The sequence below is a fragment of the Theropithecus gelada genome, unplaced genomic scaffold (assembly GCF_003255815.1).
Source record: "Theropithecus gelada isolate Dixy unplaced genomic scaffold, Tgel_1.0 HiC_scaffold_15884, whole genome shotgun sequence".
In the NCBI taxonomy this organism is placed as follows: domain Eukaryota; kingdom Metazoa; phylum Chordata; class Mammalia; order Primates; family Cercopithecidae; genus Theropithecus; species Theropithecus gelada.
In genome coordinates this window covers 5,830,236-5,835,180 of record NW_020257641.1, presented here as the reverse complement: position 1 = coordinate 5,835,180, position 4,945 = coordinate 5,830,236, and positions in this window count along the sequence as shown.

Genomic DNA, 4,945 nt, shown 5'->3' with positions numbered 1-4,945 from the left:
TGAGGTGTCTTCATGGTCAGCCTTAAACAGGAACAGGACATGAATTTGATGTGCCCTATATCAACCTGAACTGACTAGAACAGTGCACACGCTCAAATTAATAAATAGAATACTATCAGAAGGTCACATTCCGTATTTTCCATTATGGTTGTGGAAGATTAACAGAATGGAAATCACTTTGTAAATTTTCTACATTATGCAAAGCATCATGCTAGGAAAAATGTACAGCTGATAAAGATGAGGATGATGATGATGATAAATTATATGTAATTCTACCCCTGGTATTGTTCAGTTAATTCTTCACATATTTCATCATTGATCCAGTAAGTCTAGACAATATTTTAATAGATAATATTTTTCATGGCAACTCAGTCTTGAATTATCCTGAAAATTGAATAAATACAAGGTAGTCTATCACAGCTCCCTAAGCTTGTTTCTGTAGTTAGAAACATGAAGGCAATAAACTGCATTTTTAAAGTCCTGCTTGAAAAGACTTAAGAGAGCAACAGAAGAGGAAAATTTTTTTATTAACGAGGCACTGAGCGGAGGAAGAAGGTTTGCTGTCTAATTTCTATGTTTTAATCACTAGGAAAAACACGTAAAATGAAAGATTAAATCAAGGCTGCATTGGGAGAAAATGCCAAATTACCCAGGGCTTCAGTTTGATCTTGAAGTCCTGCCTCTCTTTAATGATCAGTTACATTCATAATTTTTGTCCTTTCACACTCCCTTTTTCTCCCAAATAAAACAGCTTTAGAAAAAAAGTCTGAGAAACATATTTACATTAAATCTTGTTGTAGTTTTGTTTGAGATGGAGTTTCACTCTCGTTGCCAAGACTGGGGCAATCTTGGCTCACTGCAGCTTCCGCCTCCTGGGTTCAAGGATTCTCCTGCCTCAGCCTCATGAGTAGCTGGGATTACAAGCACCCACCACCAGGCTCAGCTCATTTTTTGTTTCGCCATGTTGGCCAGGCTGGTCTCAAACTCCTGGCCTCAGTTGATCTGCCTGCCTTGGCCTCTCAGAGTTCTGGGATTACAGGCACTGAGCCACTGTACTTGGCCTACATTAAATCTTGTATCTCCATCTTTTCTGATGGCTGATTGTATAGTGTCCCTGGAACTTGTGTACTCCCATTAAAAGCTAAAATTCCTTAGGAAGTTGAGGTCATAGATAATATAAAGACCTTTTAAAATGTGCTGTCTTATCAAAGGTCCTTTATTTTATGAGAAATAGTTTACATATAATAAAATTTACATAATTTAAGCACATGGCTCAATAACTCTGAACATATATACAACAGTGTAACCAATACCACTATCAAAACATAGAACATTTAAAAGCCTTTTGTAAATGTAAAATGCAATGCAAGCTTTTGGCCTAGATAAAAATAATAAATAAAAAATTGTTTCTCTAATTGTGATGTTTCATAATTATTTTGCTTTGTGGCCTAACCTTAAAAATGAACTGTATTATATTCCATATCTCATGACTCATAGGTATCTTATCATAAGATGCATACAGGCCAATATGACCCTTACTCCTCATTTTGCTTAAATATGTCATATTTTTCTCTAATAAATTATTGGCGTCTATGACAGATGAGATTACCAATGAACACTGAAAGGTTTCTAATAAGATCTGAACTATACTTAGAACTATACTTAGATCAATTATTGTATATAGTCCTCGCTACCATCCTATATCCTCCACACCTCCTGTGTTAAGAAAACATACATCAAACAGGACAGATGAAAAGAAATGTTCAGCTGGGTGCGGTGAATCCCGCCTGTAATCCCAGCACTTTGAGAGGCCGAGGCGGGCAGATCATGAGGTCAGGAGTTCAAGACCAGCCTGACCAACATAGCAAAACCCAGTCTCTATTAAAAATAAAAAAAGTAGCTAAGCGTGGTGGCACACACCTGTAATCCCAGCTACTCAGGAGGCTGAGGCAAGAGAATCACTTGAACCCAGGAGGTAGAGGTTGCAGTAAGTGGAGATCACACCATTGCAGTCCAGCCTGAACAGATCAAGACTCTGTCTCAAAAAAAAAAAAAAAAAAAAAAGAAAAGAAAGAAAGAAAATAAAAAAGAAATGTTTATTTGTAAAATAGCATAAAACATTAAACCAACTGCATTTTGTATTTGTGAGCATAAAATGAGTTTACATGAGAAACATAACGAACAACTGTAATACGTTCAGCTCACAAGCTGAGATAGAGGACAGGTTGCAATAAGATCCTGTGTCCTCACCATAATCCTAACACTAGTCCCATTACACTAAGCCACTTCTGCATAGGTGTGAAAATCATGTTTCCAGAATTCTCCTTGAAAATGAGCATACACATAATCGATTTATTTTGCCGACACAGATAACTTATTTTGTAGAGATTTCATTCTGTCAAGAACCGTGGTAGGTCTGAGACTTTATTCTACTTGCGAGCTAACAAGTTAGCCTGCTGTGGTTTTATGGATGCTGGCAGAAAACATGAGACTCTTGAGTCAGAGTCAAAGGACAGTTTATTACTCACAGCAATAGCAGTACAGTAGCCAGAATATCATCATTTTTACTCAAGCTCCCCAAACCCCAGTTCCCATAAGGCAACGTGAAGAGGGGCAGGGAATGACTACGTATACATATACGAGGCGTTGTTGCAGGAGAGAAATCCCCGGTTTTGGAAATGTAAATATTTTATATTGAGTTGCAAGCTAACCTGCACAAAATTTGCCATGGAGGAAAACACTAAATTTATTAAACTGGATAGTAAATAAACCTGTTCTTTGTTCTAGAGAAAGGCACAGTTTGTATCTTCTAGGATTGTTTACATTATAAACATCCGTGAAAAGACAGTCTTAAACAAAGGGTGCCAGTGGTTTGTTCATAATCTATGCAGACACATGATAGACCTTTGAAGAATTGCTTCTAACATGGCCTACCAGGAGACAAACTGGAGGGTCAGATCAATGTAACCAGTTTCCTTCAAGTATATAGCATTTGAGAAATGCAAAACAAAGTGAGTATATATGTGTGTTTGTGTATGCGTATATAATATATATGTCTTGTATACATTATATGACCTGTATATAATGTATACAGATAAATATGTATATATAAGATATACAAATATACACACATGCATATATAAAGGGAATTATATATATAAAGCACATCATATGTATATGCATAATATATAAATTTCTTTAAAGTCTGTTAAAATATGTATACATATATGTTCAAGTATATTAAGGAAATTATTCGATTTGAAGATACACTGGTGATTTTTAAACTCTCTTCTCCACCTCCTTTATGCATCTGTTCTTATTATAGTTAAATAGCAATTATACCAATTATACTTAGTTAATTTATTTTCTAAAGCCCACAACACTCAAATTGATAAACATATTTTTTCTGTGTGCTGTGAAAATAAAATCCACTTTAGAAAAATGTCACATGCCCAGTAGTCTAAAAATACATTAAAATGAAAATTATCATATGAAGTGCCTGCTCTTGTCAACAAGATTGAATTTTGAAACAATGTAATGCATGTCCAATTAGCAAATGAGTATGAGCTAAATGAAGGAAAAACAATTTAACTCTTGTCTGTTAGACCATGGAAATGAGCAATGTATGCACAATTGTCATATTTACTCACATATAATAGGATTGAGCACTAGATCATGCAATGAACAATACTGTTGACCTTCAGCAACTACAATATTTGTATATAATAACTCAAAAAATGCTAGTTATAAACTTTCTTCTTGTCTCGCACTGCTATTTTTAAAATAGAGCAACAGAAGTCATGCTCACAATTATCTTCTTTATTCTGTTTCCATTAAGAAAATCAAATACTGAGCATATCTAAAATCTGAACATCTACTCCATGACAAACAACGTACGTGTTTCTGCATTTCATCCTCACTAATATCCCCTGAAGCAGATACTTTCAATCCTGTTTTACAGATAAGGAAATGAGGTGTTAGGTGTCATATTAAACAACATGGAAATAGAACTTGTGATTATCTAACATCTGCACAGAGCTTTTCACCTCAACGAACTGGCCTTATTCTTTTCTATCTGTAGCACTCATCTAGGTAGCACATAAAATCTGGAAAACATTTAGGAAAAATTTAATTTACTTGGGGGTGGGGTTGATGATTAAAAACAACACAAATGCACATTAACTCTGCCTCATATATGCTAATTAATATGCATAAAAAAAGAACAGTTGAAGATGCTAATAACAGTATTAGTTCAAAGAAATTGAGGCCACGGTAGGTATTAATGTATAAGTGCTTTGTATACTAGAAAGATTTTGGCTAGGTCTTATCCTGAAATATAATTGTATGCATCTTCTATTGCTGGAATAACAAATTACCATGAAATTAGAGGATAAAACAAATTACCACATAGTTATAAGAGTAATTTTATTGGCTTACAGTTCTATAGATCCAAAGTCTGAGACTCGCACTGGGCTAAAATTAAGGTATCTGCAAGACTGTATTCTTTCTATAGACTTTTTTTTAATATATACTTTAAGTTCTAGTGTACCTGTGCACAACGTGCAGGTTTGTTACATATGCACACATGTGCCGTGTTGGTTTGCTGCACCCATTAACTCATCATTTACATTAGGTATTTCTCCTAATGCTATCCCTCCCCCATCCCCCCCCCACTATAGACTCTTGAAGGTAGGATTTACTTCTTTGCCTTTTCTCCTTTCTAGAGGTCACCCACATTCTTTGGTTTATGGGCCCCTTCTTACACTTTCAAAACCAGAACTAGTAGATCGAGTCCTTGTCATATGACATCACTCTAACCTATCCTTCTGTCTTCCTTTTTCACTGTTAAGATATCATGTGATTTAGATTGGGCCCACATAGAAAATCCAGAATGATCTTTTCATCTCAACTTTAATTACACCTGCAAAGTTCCCTTTGTCATAAA